At 41.7% G+C, this 22,135-nt stretch overlaps 1 pseudogene; it reads left to right on the plus strand.

The window, feature by feature from the left end:
* Window positions 1-6,854: 6,854 nt before the first annotated feature.
* LOC114206794 (large ribosomal subunit protein eL8 pseudogene) lies at window positions 6,855-7,666 on the plus strand (annotated as a pseudogene).
* The last annotated feature ends 14,469 nt before the right edge of the window (window positions 7,667-22,135 follow it).

The raw sequence follows: 22,135 nt of genomic DNA on the forward strand, positions 1-22,135 counted from the left end.
GCTTGGTTTCAAATACGTTACAAGAGGATCTTCATCTTTTGAACCTCTGGCAATATACTGCTTCCCTTAGCAACTGACTAAAAGTCACATTGGTTCTCACTTAACACAGTTCTTAACAAATTATACTTGGTTTTCCATCTTGTCAGCCAATGACTTTTTATATAACCACTGTTGAGGCTGACAAACCCAGATTGCCAGAAGCATGCTAAAATAAAATTTAAAATAAATTAAAATAAAAAAAAAGATAAAATGGGTGAGTGTATTTAGCTCGCTGTAGCAAGGGACAAGGCACCCACAGGAACCACAGGAACATCTTCATAAGTGGGAGTTGAGAAAGGCTTTTTATGGGATTTGAGTTTATGCTGGATGATTCTAAGGAGTTAAAAAAGCAGGGACCAGTTCTGGATTAGAAGCTATCAAGAAGCAGGGGAAATTCAGTGATTGGGAATCCTAGCGCTTTTTGTCGGAGAGGTGGAGAAGGAAGGCAAGCCGAGAGTCGCCCTTGGGAAGGAAGCAGCAATCATCCCCGTCAGTCAGAAGAGGGGGGTGTTTAGTCATTTCTGTGGTCAGGTGGCAGCCTTGTCTATGGCTTGTTCCTAGCAACGCTTGAGTTCTGTTGAGAATACTGTGGTCTGGTTGCCATCAGGGCTATTTTCTAATTTCTCAAGTAGTCCTTTAAGTGGCAGACACGGTAAACAGAGGAAGTAATCACTGCAACCTGTGAGGGAAGAAAACACAGAGCTAAAATAATAATATGAAGGAAGGGAGAAGAAGAGGAGGAAGAGGAGGAGCACGAGGGGGGAGGACGAGGGGGAGGAGGACGGGGGGAGGAGGAGGACGGGGGGAGGACGAGGGGGAGGAGGACGGGGGGAGGAGGAGGATGGAGGAGGACGAGGGGGAGGAGGACGGGGGGAGGAGGACGGGGGGAGGAGGAGGACGGGGGGAGGAGGAGGACGGGGGGAGGAGGACGGGGGGGAGGACGAGGGGGAGGAGGACGAGGGGGGGGAGGACGGGGGGAGGACGAGGGGGAGGAGGACGGGGGGAGGAGGAGGACGGGGGGAGGACGAGGGGGAGGAGTACGAGGGGGAGGAGGAGGATGGAGGAGGACGAGGGGGAGGAGGACGAGGGGGAGGAGGACGAGGGGGGAGGAGGACGAGGGGGAGGAGGACGGGGGGGAGGAGGACGGGGGGAGGACGAGGGGAGGACGAGGGGGGAGGAGGACGAGGGGGGAGGAGGACGGGGGGAGGACGAGGGGGAGGAGGACGGGGGAGGAGGAGGACGGGGAGGAGGACGAGGGGGAGGAGGACGGGGAGGAGGACGAGGGGGAGGAGGACGAGGGGGGAGGAGGACGGGGGGGAGGAGGACGAGGGGGAGGAGGACGAGGGGGAGGAGGACGAGGGGGAGGAGGACGAGGGGGAGGACGAAGGGGGAGGAGGAGGAGGGGAGGACGAGGGGGGAGGAGGACGAGGGGGAGGAGGACGAGGGGCAGGAGGACGAGGGGGGAGGAGGACGAGGGGCAGGAGGACGAGGGGGGAGGAGGACGAGGGGCAGGAGGACGAGGGGGAGAAGGACGAGGGGGAGGAGGACGAGGGGGAGGAGGACGAGGGGGAGGAGGACGAGGGGGAGGAGGACGAGGGGGAGGAGGACGAGGGGGAGGAGGACGAGGGGGAGGAGCACGAGGAAGCAGCAGCAGCAAGATGGGTGCTGATTATAAGGCTTTAGGTGCACCAAACATTTTCAGTTCTCAAAGCCACACAGTAAATTAGCTAATACTATTATCTCCATTTTACAGATGAGAAAACTGAGGGACTGAGACATTAATTTGCCTGATATCACTCAGCTAGCAAATAGCAAAGCCAGGGTCACTATACAACACACAGTGCTGGGCTTATACCTCCAATGGCCAAATATTTACTGAAGCTACCATACACCAAGTACTATCTGGGTATTACAGGAAATAATATGATATAGCACCCGCTAAAATATACCTGAAAACCTCTTCCAAACATTTGCCACTCTCGTCAGTCCCCCTTCCTCACCTCAGCTCCACATTTTCAAAGGCTATGATGTAGTCTCATGTTTCATGATTGAAATACAGGATCAATAATGTACCTCCCTTTAACTTACCCACAACTCGGTCCTTTATCTCCCTTCATTCTTTTCTCCATGCTTACATTGTTTTTTTTGAACTCTATCGCTCATGTATGCTCCATGTGTTGTGCTAATTGCCTGCTTATATATCTGTATCTTAGGAGACACTCTTTATTTATATTTTTGGCTGTTCAGCATCTTGATTTCCTTTTGGGGAATTACTCTAACCCAGTGGTGTGCTGATAAATATTTAAAAACTGGCTCTCCAGGTGGAGAAAAAATATTTTTAAATAGTATTTTTAATAAAATGTTATTTTATTAAAAATTTTATCATACATTTTATTCGTAAACATTTTTTATAAATTTTACTCGTATAAAGAACATGTAACGATCTATAAATAATAAGAAAATATATAATACTCTCTCTTCATTGTAAACTCCATACAGCAATGAATTCTCCCAGAATGCTTTTGTTGTTTTTGTAACTTTTGTAGCCAAACTACAAAAGTTGTAGTGATGACAAAGTATAGTTATATGTCCAGTGTTGTTGGTGTTTTCATGTATGAAATAAGTAAGGTAAAGGAACACAAGAGAGATGTATGTCAGAACTTTTTTTTGTTCGTCGATGACATGAGTTCTTTGTTGAATCTTATAATAGTTTTTGGATACTGGGAGAATATTTCCTCAATTTTTTAAACTCTTCATAATGTAATGGCTGAAGATGTGACACGATTTTAAGTTTCATCTGCATTATTTACATTTCTCCATGACTTTCTTAAGTCTGAACAACCAACAAAATAACAAATCAAGTCCTACTTTGTAGCATTTGTGAATGTGTACCACATAAAACAGTCCCACCCTGGCCAATTTCAAGCTACCAATGTGATGCACAGTAGCACAATGTATAATATTTCCACTCCATGGCCACAGATGTAAATCACCTTAAGAACATAAATAATAGTAAAATGTAGTAAAATCATTAGAAGGTGGTAAGTTTTGAGTATTTATTATCTTTGTTTCAATATAATTTATTTAATTGCAAGTTAATATCATTTAATTTTAATTACTGTTTTTAACAACTGGCTTATAAACTTCCTGAAAATTTAGCAGTTGGCTCTCACGAGCAAGCAGTACAAGCCAATCCAGCCTACAACTGCTTCTTCCCCACAGGTCACAGGTAGTCTTGGGCAGGAGGGACTGTCTTCCTGTTTCATAAAGGAGACCACAGAAACGGGTCTCCGGTCTACCTTAAGGAATCAAGGGACAGGCCTAGAAACTAAGCGTGGCCCCTTATGTGCACTCTTCTGGGACACTGAATCTCGACTGACTCAAAAGATAAGGGAAGAAACGGAGAGATCCATCACCCAACATGGCAGCAGCTGCTAACCAACCAGCTCCTGCTATGGAACTGCGCTATGCTTCTCTTTCTATTGTCTGGAGGTGCCTTGGTCACTGCCTCTCTCAACACCTGTTCTCAAGCCTGTGATCCTCCCATGTTCTTTCCATAAGTTACATTTGGCATGTTTCTATTGTTCACAATCAATAAACCCAACAGTTACTGCATGAGTTCCTTAGAAGCAAGGGCTGGATCTTCCTGTTTCTAAGTCTTGCACCTCACATAGTTCTAACACCAGGTGAAGGCTCAATAAATATGTGAATGGATTTTATAGTTGGGATGACATTCCGGATTATATAGATCATAAACAAGCCCGTAACATAAGTTGAAATAATAAAATTGTGTTCCGAGTTCCAGAGAATAGGAATGAATGTTGTAGCACAATGTTTCTGCACGTGGTAATGATACAGAAGTCCCCTCCCAATCGGCGAGGGATACGTTCCAAGGTCCCCAGTGGATGCCCGAAACCACATAGTAGCCAGCCCTATATATACTGTTTTTTCTTATACATACATACCTATGATAAAGTTTAATTTATAAATTAGGCACAGTGAAAGATTAACAAGATCTAATAACAAAATAAAACAATTATAACAATACAGATCTTCCTCAACTTATGACATGGTTACGTCCTGACAGAGCCATTGTAAGCTGACAATATTATTAGTCAAAAGTGCCTTTCCTACACCTAACCTACCAAACATCATAGCTTAGCCTCACCAACCTTAAAAGTGCCCAGAACACTCACATTAGCCTAGAGCTGGGTAAAATCACCTAACACAAAGCCTATTTTATAATAAAGTGTTGAATAGCTCATGTGATTTAGTGAATACCGGACTGAAAGTGCAAAACAGAATGGCTGTGTGGGTAGGGAATACTTGTAAGTGTGTCGGTTGTTTACTTCCGTGATGGGGGGCCCCCTGCAGCTACTGCTCCCAGTTCCACGGGAGAGGGTCACGCCGCTCAGCTAGCCCGGGGAAGAGACCCAAATTCAAAATTCAGAGCAGGGTTTCTACTGAAGGCATATCACTTTAGCACCATCCTAAAGTCAAAATATCATAAGTCAAACCATCGTAAGTCGGAGACCGTCTGTATACTATAGTAAAAGTTATATGACGGGGCACCTGGATGGCTCAGTCGGTTAAGAATCTGACTCTCTATTTGGGCTCAGGTCATGATCTCAGGGTCGTGGGATTGAGTCTCATGCTGGGCCCCACACTGAGCGTGCAGCCTGCTTGGGATTCTCTCTCTCCCTCTCTCTCTGCCCCTCCCTGCTCATGCTCTCTCTCTCTCTAAAAAAAATAAATAAATAAAATAATAATAATTAGATGAACGAGCTCTCTCTCTTGCTCTTTCTCTCTCTCTCTCAAAATATCTTATTGTATTTTACTCACCTTTCTTCTTGTGATGAGGTGAGAAGATAAAACGCCTAGGAGGCCCCATGACTTAGATTTAGACTACCACTGGCCTTCTGACGATTCGTCAGAAGGAGGATCACCTGCTTCCAGACATCAGCAACTGAAACTGCTGAAAGCAAAATCGCCCCTATATATTACGATGTTGACAGTCATCTCGATAATAACAAGGATACTGGCTGGTAGTGGGGGGAGGTGGTGTTCATCAAGGATTTGGATATTTCCTGTGCCTACTTCATACCCTCTCCACCCACCTGTTACTCCAGCCATTGAGGAGGCCATGAGTGTCACACAGGTGAGCCCCGCTAACCCCTCACCTCAGCTGCACCACATTCTCTGGTACTCCCTGACTTCGCAGCATGGCACACCCATGTGTGCCCAATTTGGAAGTGAGAGAATTAACAGACAAGTCTTAATCAATGGGGATTAGAAGTGAGTAGGTAATTCTTCCTCTCTTTTGTCCTCCCAAGAGAAGATTCTGAGGAACATTCGTTCTACATGGCTTTTCAGAGGGCCCCCGCAAGACGAAGCCCCAGTGGCCCAAGGTGATGCAGATTCAGGAACATACTCCTATGTCAGCTTTCTCTCCCTCCCTACTAGTCCCGGTCGCTCACTCCTGTTCCCCTGGATCATTTCCCAAATAAACTACATTAGATTCTGGGGGAAGACCAGATTAAGATAATAACTCTGAAAAATATTTTCTTAAAAGAAACCATGATTTGGCATTTTTTCTCTTCAACTCTTCCTAACATCTCAGTTATTCACAACTTTTTCTCAGTTGAATCAAAATTACAAATGTAGTTGTCAGAATTCAACAGTAGGTATGTGTAAAAAGATAAATGTCCCTCGAAAATTCATATGTTGAAGCCTCTCTACTCCCAGAACCTCAGAATGTGACCATATTTGGAGATAGGGCCTTTAAAGAGAAGATTAAGTAAAAGTGAGGTCATAGTCTGAGCCATAATCCAGTCTAGGGTCCATAAGGTGAGGACAGAGGGAGAAGGTGGCCATCTGCAAACCAAGAAAAGAGGCTTTAGAAGAAACCAAGAGCTGCCAACACCTTGATCTTAGACTTCCAGGCCCCAGATGGTGCAAATAAATGCATTTCTGTTGTTTAAGCCACTCAGCCTGTGGTATTTTTTTATGGTAGTCCTAGCAAACTAATTCAGTATGTTATCAGAAAATAGCCTTTTTTTTTTTTACCCTTTACTAGTATAGGACCTACTTACCAATCCATCAAGAGAGAATTGGCTTTAGAAAAGTACAGAGATTTAATATTCATAATGATAGTTCTGAGTCATTGAAAAAATGTAAAGTTATTTCTAGAATTCTCTCTATGTGACACCGATACATTTTCTTAAGGTTTTGGAGTTTAATGATACAAAACTTCTCTTATCTGGGACTACAACTTATCAGAAATGAAACATTTCCATATATTGCTATATAAATAATACATCTCTACCATGGCAGACTTTTCTATCCTTCAGGTTTAGAAGGAGCATTCTTTTCTCATGTTGCCATAGAGAGAAGCATGACTTGACATTATACTAAACACTAATAAAACCTGGAAATGTTCACAGACTGTGGAAAGTATTTCAGATTGTGGAATAAAGAGTGAGGATGAATTACATCGAGTTGTTTTCTGTATTGATTTAATGCCTCGTTACTTTTTCTGGATCATGGAGAGTTCCCAGAACACTCCGCTTTCCTCTTTACATTTCCTTTGATCGATATAAACCAATTGTGCTTGTGGATCGGCCATTGTTACTCCCACAGGGAGGAGAGAGAGACCTGGAAAAGATAAGAAAACAGGGGAGGCCGATATGGTGAGGGCTGTGAGCTCAGCCAGAATGAATGAAAGGCAAGACACTCTCTAAGGGGAAAAAATTATTTCAGTTCTTTCTCCCATAACCCACAGTTAAAACTCAGCATAGAGCTCTCTCCTCCAGCAACCCAAGATGCCGAAAGGGAAGAAGGTGAAGGGGGAAGAAGGTGGCCCCGGGGCCCTGCTGTCGTGAAGAAGAAGGAGGAGGCCAAGAAGGTGGTCAATCCCCTGTTCGTGAAGAGGCCCAAGAATTTTGGCATCGGACAGGACATCCAGCCCAAAAGGGACCTCTCCCACTTTGTCAAATGGCCCCACTACATGTGGCTGCAACGGCAAAGGGCTATTCTCTATAAACGTCTAAAAGTGCCTCCCGCAATTCACCAGTTCACCCAGGCCTTGGACCGCCAGACAGCTACTCAACTGCTTAAGCTGGCCCACAAGTACGGACCAGAGACAAAGCAGGAGAAGAAGCAGAGATTGTTGGCCCAGGCCGAGAAGAAAGCTGCAGGCAAAGGGGATGTCCCCACTAAGAGGCCACCCATCCTTCGAGCTGCGGTTAACACTGTCACCACCTTGGTGGAAAACAAGAAGGCTCAGCTGGTAGTGATTACACATGATGTGGATCCCATTGAGCTGGTGGTTTTCCTGCCTGCCCTGTGTCGTAAGATTGGGGTTCCCTACTGCACTATCAAGGGGAAGGCCTGGCTGGGGCGTCTGGTCCACAGGAAGACCTGCACCACTGTCGCCTTCACACAGGTCAACTCGGAAGACAAAGGAGCTCTGGCAAAGCTGGTGGAAGCCATCAGGACCAATTACAATGACAGATACAATGAGATCTGCCACCACTGGGGAGGCAATGTCCTGGGTCTGAAGTCTGTGGGTCGCATCACCAAGCTGGAAAAGGCAAAGGCTAAAGAACTGGCCACCAAACTGGGCTGAGTGGACACTGCTGAATTTTCTGTACATGAAAGTAATAAAATGTTGTCTTTCAGCCAGTGTCAAACAAACCAAAAACAAAAAACCTCAGCATAGAGGGATCATTGGAAAATATTAAGGAGCCGTGATTAATATCCTATGCAGAATATTTTTTTTAAAGATTTTATTTATTCCTCAGAGACAGAGAGAGAGAGAGGCAGAGGGAGAAGGGAGCCTGACGCAGGACTCGATCCCAGGACCCTGGGATCATGACCTGAGCTGAAGGCAGACGCTTAACTGACTGAGCCACCCAGGCGTCCCACCTATGCAGAAATTTTATCTAAAATTGTTAGGAGGCTGGGACACAAGAAAACAAACATCCATAAGTGAGTGCTGCTTGATAGCGGCACATCACTGTTCACATTTATCAAAACGTCAGCCTTAAATTCCTGCAAGAGTCACAATACATATTTTCTACAATAACAATAACAACAAAAAGAAAAAAATGTTTCTAAGTTTGAGTGTATTGTCTAAAACTGATTCAATCAAATGAGGTTGTCCATCATGGAAACACACCACTGTGGAATTCTGTGACAATAGGCAGAGAAGTGACTTCAGCAGAAATGACATGACGTGGTCTAGAGAAGCACACTTCACCTGGAAAGCATATGCCGAAGATACACAAGCGCATTGTCTATGTAATCCCAAAAAGGACAGTCACAAAAAGTGTACTGCTTCTCCCAAGGGATTGTTGAATTTTTTTACCTGTTCCAGAATGAAGACTGAAAGCCTTTTGATATCCCACTATTTAATTTGTTTGATGTCTTTATGAACACTGGGGGGCCGTTCTTTAAAGAGCACATGAGAATGTAAATTGCTCTAGGCTCCATTGCTTTGAACCATGTGTAATGTGAACTAATTACATAATTTATTCCAGAACAGTAATGAGATTACTGGTTAGTCATCAGTCAGGTGCTGGATCACTTTTATTGGTCATCAATTTTTAAGCTCAGTTGAGGGATTTACTCAAATGGCATATTTAATTACCACAGATAAAGAAGAAATAAGCCATCCACCGAAAAAGAGGTGGCCATTAGGGGTTACCTAAGTCTCTGTGTAAGATGATAGAAGGAAAGTAACCTCACGCTGAGTTCAGTAATAACCAGCCTTCATGTCTAAGCTTCAAAGACTACTCTGAAATACAGAAGTGTTCCTTCTTACCACAATCTGTGCTTCCTTTTTTATTCTGCCAGTGAACAGACCATTTCCTTCCTTTATCCTTTCTTGCTTTCATGCTTTCTTCCTTGTATTAGGAAGGAGCATAAGCCCTGGGCCATACTTGATGTTATAGACAGTCTGTCAGGAGGATGAAATAGATAGAACTAGGGGAGAAGCTCTGAGGCCTGCACCCGAAGCAATAAACAGAAGAGCTGGGAAGAAGTAAGAAAAGCCAATCTGGAAAACTCAGACACCTATTCCAGATACATAGGGACCAAGGTCTGTACAGTAAAAAGTTCTGGAATGGTTGATGTATACTAATAAATAGGCAATGTAATGCACAAATAGTGCTTTAACAGGGCAGTACTTACTTATGACTAAAAACAAAACAAAACAAAATTTGGACTCTCCCTAAACCTGTACAGAACAAGAAAAAGATAGAAACACTAATACCATTTCCCTACAAAGGAGAATATACACAAATTCTGGATAATCTATGACAGCAAACCAGCAATGTATTTACTACTATTGCTCTCAGAGAAGGTGGAGGTGCCTTTCCTTGGTCGCTCATGGATTTGTGAGTGTGTGCGGTCTGGTGGAAACAGACACTGAATTTAGACAAACATGCTGCCCACTCACTCGCATGTGGTTTTGGCAATGTGCTTAACCGCTCTGAGAAGTAGTTTGTATCATCTATAAAGTGTGAAGAGGAATAATAACCACTAGGGCTATTTCCAAGGGGCTAATCGCATTTGTAACTTGTTCCGAAATCAAGTAAAAAATGCACTTAAAGCACACAGCTTAGGAAATACTTGATAAATGTTCATTTCCATGTTTTATTTTTCCTCCCACCATCCCTGTCTCCCTGTTGATAGTCACTCATGGCATAAGGAACAGAGGCGACGGGCTCGTGGCCACCGCGTAGGCAAGGGTGCTCAGACAGTGGGATGATTCGGCTGCGTGCTGGGCAGACGCTTCACAGGAGGGGAGGGCAGGGCGAATTGTTTCTCCTCCCACTCCCGCACGTTGTCCACAAGAGGCACATTTTTAGCAATTTTGTGACAGTATTATGTTGGCATGGAAGGATGAGAACGAGTAAAGTATGGCAGCCAGATCCCCAAATGCGAAGGAGAGGGCAGTCAGGGGTGGGGCGGATGAGGCCCCTGAAGCTTGACCACACCCAGGCTGGCTCCTCCAGAATAACGTTAGATCCGGAAACTCTTTCAAGGCAAAATTACCCAAAACTAATTTAAAAATTCTGCCCCCCCATTCCTTTTTTTTCCAGACTAGAATAACAAGATGAACCTTTATGGCAGAGCACAGGAAAATACACAGGGAAAACGTAGACAGGTGTTAATTTTCCTGTTCTGACGCAACCCTTTTGGTTGTGATTTCACATGGTTAAATATCTTGTTCAGTACCATAGCAGATCTTCCCAGATCACTGAGCGATTTTTCTTGAGAATACTCCAGATGATTGCATCAGGAGGCATTGTCGTCATGTGCTTTAACACGAAATGGAGAGTGGAGAGGGGGAAATGATTCAGAAGACAGGTCTGGAGCATAATTAGACAAACACTGCAGTCTCCAGCTCTCTGTCAGCAGCAGACTTAGGAGGCTAAGTTTCCACAATATTTGTAGGGAAACAAATACTCTATAGCCACAGGCTTATGCTGTTCTTGTAATGATTTCATCCAAGTCCTCAGCCCGTCCTGAAGGCTTGAGAGGAGATTATGAATTTCAGGACAGGCACACATAGCAGAGGGATAGACTGTAGAAACCAAGAGCTCAGGAGCAGCCGGGCAGATCGTGACCTTGAGTAAACACTTACTGCTTGACCCAGGTTATTTCCAGTTGTAAAAGCCAGAGCTCCAAACTTCCACAGGAGTTTATGGAGACGAGTTGGATATCACTTGTTCAACTCCCTCTAACCATCTTCCCCTTTTTCTTTAGTCTTACTCCCTCTGTCTATACTCCTCCATTTACCCCTCTTTCCCTCCATCCTATGATGAGGTTGAAACTACACTGCAAGGCTCAAGAAACAGAAACCCTACATTTCAAGGTGAGATAAACCCTATTCAGACCCTCCAAGCCTCCTTACTCTCCACAGACCTGATGTGAAGGGTAGACTGGGCACAATTCTAGCTCAAAGCATAATATTATTATCTTTACACATTAGATCAAGTTATAGAAACTAGACCATCCCCAGAGGAAATACCAAAGTATAGACCCACTAAGATTAAAAGGAATGTCTATTTATTTGAAAGATGGCTTAATAGCAATAGAAATAGGAAATTGCTTCCATTTTGGCAAGCACAATAAATTGAACAGAAATATCAAAGAACAGTTAAGTTTAATTTTTAAAAAACCAGCAGAATTAGTTTACACTTGAGCAGAGATTTATTTATGCAGCTTATCTAAAATCCGGGTAAATATTCTACTTCACGGATAGCCACTATGCCTGCCACTCCTCTTTTGCAAGTCAACATTTTCCCAGCAAGAAGTAGGTTGGTTGAAGCAGGAGGTAAAATGCAGGGGTTGGCCAATTTTCTGTAAAGTTCCCGATGTAAATATTTTAGGTTTTGCAGGCCACACATAGGGTTTCTGGCTTCTGTAGCAACCACTCACCTCTATAATTGTAGCTTGGAAGTAGCCATAGACAATATGTAAACAAATGGTTGTGGTCATTCTCCAATAAAACTTTAGTTATGAATACCAAAGTCTTAAGTTTCTTACAACTTTCACACATCACAAAATACTAGTCTCCCTCGAATTTTTTTTAATCCCTTAAAAGTGTTTTGTATGGCTCACGGGCCACACAAAAACAGGATATGGCCCATGGTCTGTAATTGTCAACCCCAGCATAATGCAAGGACTAGGAGTCATATAGGCAGAAAATATTAGTCTGATTGGGTAAATCATGAAAACTCTCTAATTTTTTTATATCAACTTCTTGTGAGGAGAAAAAGTTATACACATGAAAATAATTTCAAAATATTATGTATTATACACATAATAGTTGTTGGTGATGTTTGTTTATATAGACACTGTCACATATATGTTGGCCACATAAAAACCCAGAAGCACACAAATCAGCATAGATTGTCAAAAATCACAAAGGCAGTAAGTGCGCATATACGTAAGTCGTAAGATCTCCATGGTGTCAAAGTTGAGGTACAAATTTGTCTCCAATATTGTTGGCAGCCAAAGTGAAAAGGAAGCATTCAATTCGATTCAATTCGATTCAACAAATATTTATTTTGTTAGTATCTACTAGGAGCCAACCATTGTTCTAGGTGCTAGGAATGTAATAGTTCAAACAAAGTCTTAGCTGTTGTGACACAAAATTGTTATGATATTCCCTTGTGATAAGAGAGGATAGCAACTCTTTAAGGGAAGAGAAGCCTTCCTGGGTATGTAGTACTGAAAATAATTTTCCTTGAGGCTTCACATAGGCCACCCTGCTTTGCTGTGAAGACTTTTGTCTCAATGATATGCCTATGAAAGTGTGATATTAAATTGTTTCTTGCATCTTCCAGTGAAAACTGAGGATGGGACACCAGAGCTTTCTCAGTAAAAGTAACCCTGTTGTAAGCCAACACAGCCTAGGGTCAGTGTATAATTCTCAGCTGCTCTAACTTAATCCAAGAATCAGACGTGGATTACTAGATAAAACCTCCATCTCCAAATCTGCATCAGAATGATCTGGGAAGCTTCTGAAATATTGTCGATTTTTGGACTGCACTAGTGAATCAGAATATCTGAAGGTGGGCCTAATAATCTGCATTTTGAAAGAGCTCCCTGAGATTTTCTTTTACACACCAAACTTTGGGAAACTCTGACTTTTAGTAGGATTTTTTTAAGCTGCTTTCGTTCTTCAGGAGTTGTGAAATCAATTCGGGGGACAGCATTTTTCATGAAAGAGATTAAAATAAAATAGAAAGAATGATTCCATTCCATTCCAATATTTAATAGTAAATATTAAAGTGGATTACACTTTATTTAAGTATGTATTTAAATGATACAGATGGTCAGCATAGTATATTTTGCAGGAATTTTTGTTTTTATGTATACATACAGTGTGATAAGTCATACATATGTATCTTTACTCTGGGCCTCACTCAAAAAATTCTGGAAAACATTGATCAAGAGGAACACATCGACTTCAGATCCTTCCAAAGTGCTCTGAAAATATCAGCCTTCTCTGATCTGAGAACCAAAAGGTAACAATTGCGTGTAGCATTCTCAGGCAAGAATCTAAAGGGCGTGTATTCTGTGCTTTTCAAAATAAAGTAGGAGACAATAGGGTTAAAATCCTTTGGATGGATGTGTATAATTTAAACAAGAACATTGACTGGAAGGTGATGGTGCAAAAGATAATGGTGTTTTATGATGATGGTAATAGAAGTGGAGGAAATTGGATCTAATGATCTCATGATAAAGTAATTGTGTTTCTAAAATTTTAGTGTGTATCACCAAAGGCAACTATTTATTGTTTGTATCTATGCCAGAGGCACCTATGAATATTTATATTATTACATATATATGTACATATGTGTGTGTGTGTGTGTATATATATATATATATCATGTGCTTTTGTTCTAAACATACGCTAGTGAAGGAAAACATCAACTATCCTTTGCTTGCCATGATGTTCATTCATATTTTTAAAAATACATATCGTTAGAGGGATGAGATGTCCCTGTGGATTAACACTCTGGTAAACCATGTACAAGCTCGTTACCAGTAGCGGAAGTCTTCTGGCCATAAAATAGCAACAAATTTGCCCAGGCCACTTTTGTGTTCTCCATTTATTATTTTCTGTAAAATAATAACTCATCCCAATTTTATTTATCATATTAGAAGTAATACTTAGAACATTTTGGGGCATTGGCTTCTTTATGATTAATGAACCTAAATTTAATTTCCCGTCCAATGCTGTATAGTCAACTCCTTATGAATTCCTTCTCCTCCCAAAATTATGAAGAATGTCCCATTGTAGCAGGTACTGTTTCAGACAGGTGCACAAAAGCATCTCTCTCAAAGACTCCCAGCACAGGCGATGTCTTTAGCACGGGAGCATTCCAGTGAACACATACTAAGTCAGTGCAGAAGTAAAACAACAAAGGCCGTATTTCCCATTTGAACCAATCTTCATGGAAAGCAACTTAGTTAAGTGTTAAACAATCTTTATTACTCGGAACTTGTTCTTGTTCTTTTAACACAGAATTCATAGAAGGGTTTTTGTGAACTCTGAAATGTCATGAATTTTGTGTATATTGATGCATAGATTTCTCTAGGGAGTGGACTCATAGCTTTCAGCAGTTTCTTGAAAGCATCCATGGCAAACAAAAACATCACAAAACAAACTTTCACTGCTTTAAAGCCAGTCTTTATTCTTTCATTCCGTAATTTAAACCCTGGATCTTCTCCATCTGTCTTCAGATAAGATCAAACAGAGTTTTTTTCTTTTCCTTGTATGTGTATAGTTTATTCTTGAAGGCTTTCATTAGATAACACCCTGACATTCTCTTCTCTAAAAGAAAGACAGACAAAGCTTCATTGGAAAGAATAACCGTTGAGAAGAATGGTTTTAAAGGAAGGAAAAAGGCCAAAGTCTAAGTCTCTTTAAAGATGTTTATATCCACTTTGGAGCACTAAAATAAGGTACAAAACTTGCTGATAAATAATGTGTAGCTTCTATTGTACTAAGTGGAATCACAATGGAATGTCAATCCAGGTAAATTATTAGGGAAGTACTTTTGTTAAGTCAACATTTCTCTCAAATAGTAGAGGTTAATATTAACATGGTTTCCTAGAAAATGATCCTCTCCTTTCCATAAATCACACAACCAATGCACAACAGAGGCCATTTTAGAAATATCTCTTAAAATCTGCAAACAAGGAAGTTTAAATACATAATGTGTAGTAAAAGATATGTGGCAAACTTCGTGACATGGTGAGATTCTGCACCTTTTGCTCCAGGTAAAGCTGATCTTCCTGCATTAGGTCAAGATAAGTTCAGAACGCAATAACGTTGTGTGGATTTTAATTAAATAATTCCAAACCTTCAGGAGTAAGTCAGTTTTCTGAATTAATACAAAACCAAAGTATCACTTGTTCAATAGAAGTTTTATCAGACATTGTCAAGAAAATGACCAAATTTTTTTCATTAACACAAAATGTTGATTTCAATATGTGTGGCAACAGTTAGGAGGGATATTTTAATTTGCTTGTTCTTAAAGCACAGAAATTCATCAATTATTCTTATATTACATCCCAAATGCATTCGCTGAACAAATCATTCACTGCTTTCTATGTGTCAGACACTGCCCTAAGTAAGTGGTGGTTCCTAAGGGTTTGTGATGGTGAAAACGAACAGGAATGGATGGTAAATGAATAAATCACTTTGCTTTGGACAACATGGGTAGTGATTAAGAAATCTTGATACCACAAGTGAGACGGCAAAAAGTGAATTGTCTTAAACAATAACAACAACATCCTGTGGGCTTATAAATGGCCAGACATTATGCTAAGAAATCAAATGAGCTTACTGTATCTAAATTGCACAGAAACCCCACAAGATGGATATTTGCAATGGGACACTGGGTCACAAATGACAGAAACCCAACTCCTAAAACCCAATAAAATAGGAATGTAGTTAGAATTCTGGCACCCCTGGTACCAGGTTCTGGAAGAAGGGCTATCAAGTTCCTCACTGGGTCTGTCATCTCTGCTCTCTTTGCAAGTCTCCCACACTCTTCTTTATGGTCTGTGGATGGATTTCCTCTGGCAGGAAACAAGACCACTACTAACATTTAAGTTTTACGTCTTAAATGTCTACACCTAAGAAAGGCTCTCCTTTCTGAGTTACAATTCTAATATTCCTAGAAAGAGACACTATTAGCCACAGTCTATTCAGATGCCCAACACCAGACCAGCAGTGTTCAGTAGGTCATGTCTGTTATATTTATATTGAGGTAATAAGATCTTGAAATGGCAATCTTTCTGATTTTACTTCCTTTTATACAAGCACTTTCATCCTTCTCCCAACTGTTCAGAGGAATCCAGAAGCTTTAGCATTTTTCTACAAGGAAAGTAAAATAAGAAAAATACATTTACACTCCTTTATGGGTTTGGTTTAATGGAGTTTGGTTGGTTGGATTTTGTTTTGTTTTGTTTTTTATGCTTCCTAACTAGTTTCTTGAGACTCAACAGGAAGTCCCTGAAGAAAGTGGGTCAAAGAGTTTATGTAACAAAGATTAAAAAGCCAAAATAGAGGGAAGGAAATGACTCCAACTGCCACACTTGGAAGGAAGATGGTTGAGGGTTACCTGGGCTGAGAGAGAGATGAGGGAATGGTGGAGCCAAGACTTCACAAGAAGACAAAATCTCCAGACCAGAAGGCTCACAGGGGAGTTAGGGACGAGACGGAAAAGTTAGCATGAAAATATGTCCCATCATCATAAAGTGGCCAGCTCCAGGAAGCAGAGTGGAAGCCAAGATCACAGACTATCCTTGTGCTTGCAGAAAAGCCCTGTCAGTGGCTGTCACCACTATTGGGCAGAGCCTGGCTGCCATTATCAGCTGCCTCGACTTCAGCAATGTACTACCCAACATACGAGTAGCTATCTATTCCTGTAACTTCGCGGAGCCTCTTGTGGACACTATCTTTGTCATCAGCCCAGGACACACACGAGTACCCCAAAACAGGGCATAGGAAACCGGACCTACCCAATACAGCAGTGGTGGAAAAGGGAAAACCCTGGGGCAGGTGTTTGAGGGAGCTGAAGAGTGGGAAAACTCGCCCTTATTTCACCACTTTGGCAATTTCCAGGGTAGTCATGTAGATGACAGGTAGGAAAGGGAAAATTTCAGACAAGGTGCTGGCATGGGTTGCAGGACAGATGAAAACATAATAACCTCCTAGGATATAAATATTCTTCTTTGACAGATGAGGCAACTGATTTTTAAAGTTAAATACTTACCCAAGATCACAGAGCTAGGAAATGCCAAGCCACGATGCAGACTCGGCCATGGCTCTGAACCATGATGCAACAATGCCTCAACGTTCAGATCTTTGTGGCGTCTTCTTTAATAAATGAAAATGTGCAAGAGGTATTTGTGGAAATTTTTGGAATCAAAATTCCAACTTCTGGCACCAGAGGAATCATATAGCTATCTGAGCAGCCATGGAAACAGATGGTTCTAAGATAATGTATACAGTATTGGGAGAAGGGTTTTTTGGTTTGGGTTTTGTTTTTTTGAAGAAAAACATAGTTATCTCTATCTATGATTTTTCTAGAGTGTGTGTCCTGAGCTCAAATCGGGGTCTCAGGTTATTTTTTGTGGGTATTTTGTATATGTATATTTCCATTTAATGAAAAATTAATATGTGCACAGTATGGATCATTTAGCCCATTTAAGTGATAATTTTCAAGGGACAGAGGGATCCAAAAGCCATAGAAAACATACGACTTTCATCCATATGCATTTTTAGGAGTTTTTAAAAATCTTAAATAAAATTCACGGTAATTATGGAAAAATCAAGTGTGAATTATTATGCTTCTAAATCATCGTTTTCATAGCTTTGTAGTATTGTATCCTTTGAATCTGCCAGATATGTACTAAATGGCAAGTTAGAGAAACTGAATTCAAGTTAACTTGAGGAATAATGGAAATTTTGCCTCATGTAGCTATAAAAGATATTACAAATATGTTGTCAATTTCTCTCTCTCCTCTCTCTCTCTCTCTCTCTCTCTCTCTCTCTCACCATCCATCCGTCTCTCATCTTTCCCACTCTCTGCTGGCCCTCATTCTCTCCTATGACACATGCATGGAGAACAAGAATCTAGAAGCTCTGAGTTTATGACATTATAGCCATTTCTCTTCAAGAGCAAAGAAAGAACTTCTCTCTAGCTTTCAAATATCAAATTCCTTAAAAAAAAAAAAAGACCTTGATTAATCCTAAGTGGGCCACATGTCCTCCCTTGGATCATACCTGGGGCAAAGGAATTAGGTACCAAGATTGGCTGTTTCTCATTCATGCGTCTACCCTTTTCTGTGGAGTTTTGCTAATGTCAGCCCTACCAGAGTCAGTGTTGGGTAAGGAGTAGGAGCGGTGAGTGGGCTGGGGCCAGCTCTGGCTCGCTGGGCGTTGAGTGTAAGCATCTCTTCCCAACTCTAGATGCATTGAATCAGCCGTGGTGGGAGCTTTTACATAATAGAAATCAGCATACACTGCAATCCAATACTTTTTTTATTTGCCTGAAAGCAGCTTGTTGAATATTTCCCAGAAACTCCTGCATGGGAGCATTTCCCCCACAGGGCTGGGTTTCGGAAGACAAAGGGTGCAGAGGAGAGACAGGCTATGCTACTATCAGACCTATTTATTCTCTCTCAGTGCAACCAAGAAGTAGTATCTATAAAACCAGCAGATATATTAACTTTTGCAATATATAGCAACTTTTTCATGAACAGAATTCTGGGATTAAGGAGGTCTTTTAACTACAACGATTATACATTAGCTATCCTATGACAAGAAAATGAAAATCTTTAAAAGTTAAAAAAAAAAAGGAGGTCTTTTAAAACTTCCACATGCTTTCAGACTGCTCCAAGTAGAGTTTTGGAATTGTTTTTTACATGGCATTTACTCACCTCACAAGTGTTCAAATACAGGAAAATAATATTAACATGTTCCAAGAAAAGAAAAAAAAATACCATCTACATTCAGATAATTCTGTAAAAACATGACCTGTATACCATGGCATTTCATTTGGAGTAAATTCCACCTCAGCCTTTCCCCAGGTCATTTACGGAAAAATAACCCTGTGGTTGAGTCTGTCTTTGCCAAGGAAAATATCATACCCTGATGCCTGCCACCCATGTTAAATAAAGATATATTCTGATAAATACATCTAACACTTTTTTTAAATACCCACATGTTATACAACAGCCATTATTTCACAAATACTGGAACATTATCTACATCCCAGTCTCCGGTTTCATCTTAATGCAAGAGTGAAAGTGAGCAAACTTCTATGACTCTCTCTCTCGATGCTGATTTTTCTAAGATTTGTGGACGTTCCTTGTAAAATGACTCATGATCATGGGCTGGGCTGCCTAACTGAGTGCCTTTTTCTTAGTCAGATCATGCATAGTACCTCCTGTTTTTGTGTCAAAAGACGTTTTTGGTTTTTGCTTTTTTTTTTTTTCCCCGAAGCTTCTTTTTGTTAAATTTAGCTGTAACTACATTTATTGAGCAAGTGATAATAATAGCTATGGGATAACTTACCATATCAACACAGCTAACATTTACTGAACATTTACTAACTTGCTTGGTAGGCACTGTGCTACCAAGCACCTTACTTTTGCCATCCTATTGAATCCATACAACAGCCCTAGGAGGCAGGAAATCTTATCCCCGTTTAACATAGGAGAACACGGAAGCAGAAAGAAGATAACTAGCTCTCGCAAGGTCACACAACCACTGAATGGCATTGTCAGGAATCAGATCCTGATGTAACACCAAATTCCATGCCCTCAACTGTCTGAGTCTGTTAGCTGCAATATCATGGACTAAGGCACTTGGCCTATCAACTTTCCACTCAGTTGCAACGCACGAAGTCTCCGGGATGCAGGTTTTTTTCGTTTCCTTTACACATGATCATAGCAGGGCTCAAAGAGTTTAGGAAACACGCCCAAATTTCTAAAGCTGCAGGCAATAATTGCTTGAAGTGGATTTCAGAGCACAGCCTAACTCCTCACCCCGAGCTTTTACTCCTAATGTGCACTTCTCAGCAGAGTCAAGGGATTTAAAAGTGTTATAAGTTTAGTTATTTGAAAATTTCAGGAAAACAGCCTCAAATGATTAATGTTTGGCTATATTAAAAACATGCCATTTGTTCAGAATCTCAATTCTACTACCGTTGAGGGTAACAATAGAGAGTAAGTGCTAGAGTAAATTACAGGATCCTGGCAGTTTTCTGGGAAGAAAATGTCAGAGGGGGAGTCTGTGCTATGGAAGAAGGAGAAATGTATCAACGTCAGCCAGTAGAAATAGAGTTGATTACTTGAATCCAGGAGGCACTATGCCAGCCAGCCAGAACTCAGGGAGAGAGAAAGAGAGAAAAGAATCCAAGAAATCAGGCAGAATCATCTGTACCTTTTAATCACAATAGAGTAGGCAAGAACAGACCAAGTGGAATTAAATGTCTATCAGAACTGCGCTGCACATAACCAACCCTGAGTCACTCCAGCCCTATACCAAGTCTTACTGTAACGACTTCATAATGAGAAAACCACATGCAAATGAAGTAAACAGTGATTAGGGGCAATCATAGACCTGTACTGCCTCAATCTGGGGGAGCTGTGGCCGGCTTAGGGGGATGGTTTGCAATTCAGAACAAGAATGATTACTATGAAATGACAGACCATGACACCTGTGAGAGTTACCTGTATACTGAGCCTGTACACTCAAGGGAAGGAAAGACCCTCTGAGTCCTGTCACCTTGTTGCTTCTCAAGTGGACTACAAGTCGGGGTTAATCTGGGTAATAAACCATGTAGATTTCCTCATGGTCTTGCCACAGCTGATCACTGATGCTTGGAACCCTAGAAATCGGAAACAGTGGGCTGGAATGAATAACTGGAAAAGGAGACCATGTTTCTTGTAGCAGAATCAACACCACAAAGATACCAGTTCTCAAGCTGCTGGGAAAAGCCAATGCAGTCCCTTCTTTTAAGGCGAGGAGCACACAAAGAGCCAACAATGTGACCACTTTGAATCACTTCAAAAATCTTGAAATTAAGGGAAACTTAAAGCAAAGTCACTAACAAAACAAAGGTAATTGATTAATAGAGTCCCTGAACATAGGTTGGAAGGGGGTTTAGTTACCAAAAAATTCCCTTTCTCAATAAGAATTCTAACAAATCAGACAGAGAATATGGTAATTAGGAAGGTGGGGGTGAGGAATATTATGGGAGAAGGTGTTTGGGAAGGTGGGCAAGGGTGAGGCCTGTAATAGTGGCAACAGGCTTAGAGGTAGTCCAGGAAATTTTCAAGATATTTATTTATTTATTTAGAGAGAGAGAGAGAGAGAGAGAGAGAGAGTGAGAGAGCACGTGCTAGTGGGGAGGGGCAGAGGGGGAGAGAGAGAGAGAATTTCAAGCAGGCTCCACACCCAGCCCAGGGCTCAGTCTCACCACCGTGAGATCATGACCTGACCTGAAATCAAGAGTTGGTCGCTTAAGTGACTGAGCCAGCCAGGCGCCCCCTCAAGATCTCTACTTAGATGGCCATATACACTAGCAGACTTGTAGACTAGGGAATCAGGAACTCGTGTTTGCCTTCTGGAATTATAAGCAAAGACAGAAAGCTTTCCTAGCCACCTTTAGGCCAGTTGAAGTGTATCACATAGAGCCAAGGTAATATCCATTACTGCACTGTGTGCTCAGCTGTCTCTTCCCCAAGCAGACCGCGAGCCCCTCACAGAGAAGTCTCCTCACACAGCAAATGCCAAACAAATATTTATTGGACAGAACAAATGAGAAGTATTAAAGTCTGCTTGTATTGCCCCAACTCATCTTGAAATTGTCTACCTCAGGAGAGAAATGACAAGTCTCTAGCTCCTGGGCAGACGTTCCTTTCCCTTTTAAACGCAAACTCATTCAAAGTCTGATAATTCTACCTTTTAAGTGATTTCTTTCTGAGGGAAACTACTGCTTGCTTGAGCTACCCAGTTTGTTGCTGCCTCATCTAACTTGTTCTTAACTCTAGATCTGCAGCCAGCGTCCTGTGGGGCGGGCGCCTCTCCACACACAATGAGTGGGAGCAGGGTGGCCCAAGCTGCCCTGCAGCTGAAGTGTGAAGTAACTGAAGTGTGAGTTTGCCTCCCTCGCACCTCATCTCTCCGTAGCCTCGATCAGGAAGACATGGTGTATGTTTTCGTGGAAATATGCCACTCAAATAAATCTGGCAATTATAGTTTAAATCCACCCTTCTATTTCCTAACATCCCTGTTGGGGGTGCTGGGAGACTGTCTAAGGGTTAACATGGCCACTGCTGTGACAGGGGTAGGGGTAGGTTAGTGTTAGGTTATGGTTAGGGTTAGAGTTTGGGTTAGGGTTAGGTTAGGGTTAGAGGTAGGGAAGAATGAACTCCACAAACTCGAAGAGAGACTGTACCCAATCCTGAGGTCTACACACTTGCCAGAAAAGGAAAATGAGGGAAATTAAGAGACATCTAATTGGAAGTTAGAAGATAAAATGATTATTTG

Source organism: Eumetopias jubatus, unplaced genomic scaffold (assembly GCF_037043125.1).
Source record: "Eumetopias jubatus isolate StellerSeaLion01/CBP00866 unplaced genomic scaffold, mEumJub1_p1.0 scaffold_2, whole genome shotgun sequence".
NCBI classification, from domain to species: domain Eukaryota; kingdom Metazoa; phylum Chordata; class Mammalia; order Carnivora; family Otariidae; genus Eumetopias; species Eumetopias jubatus.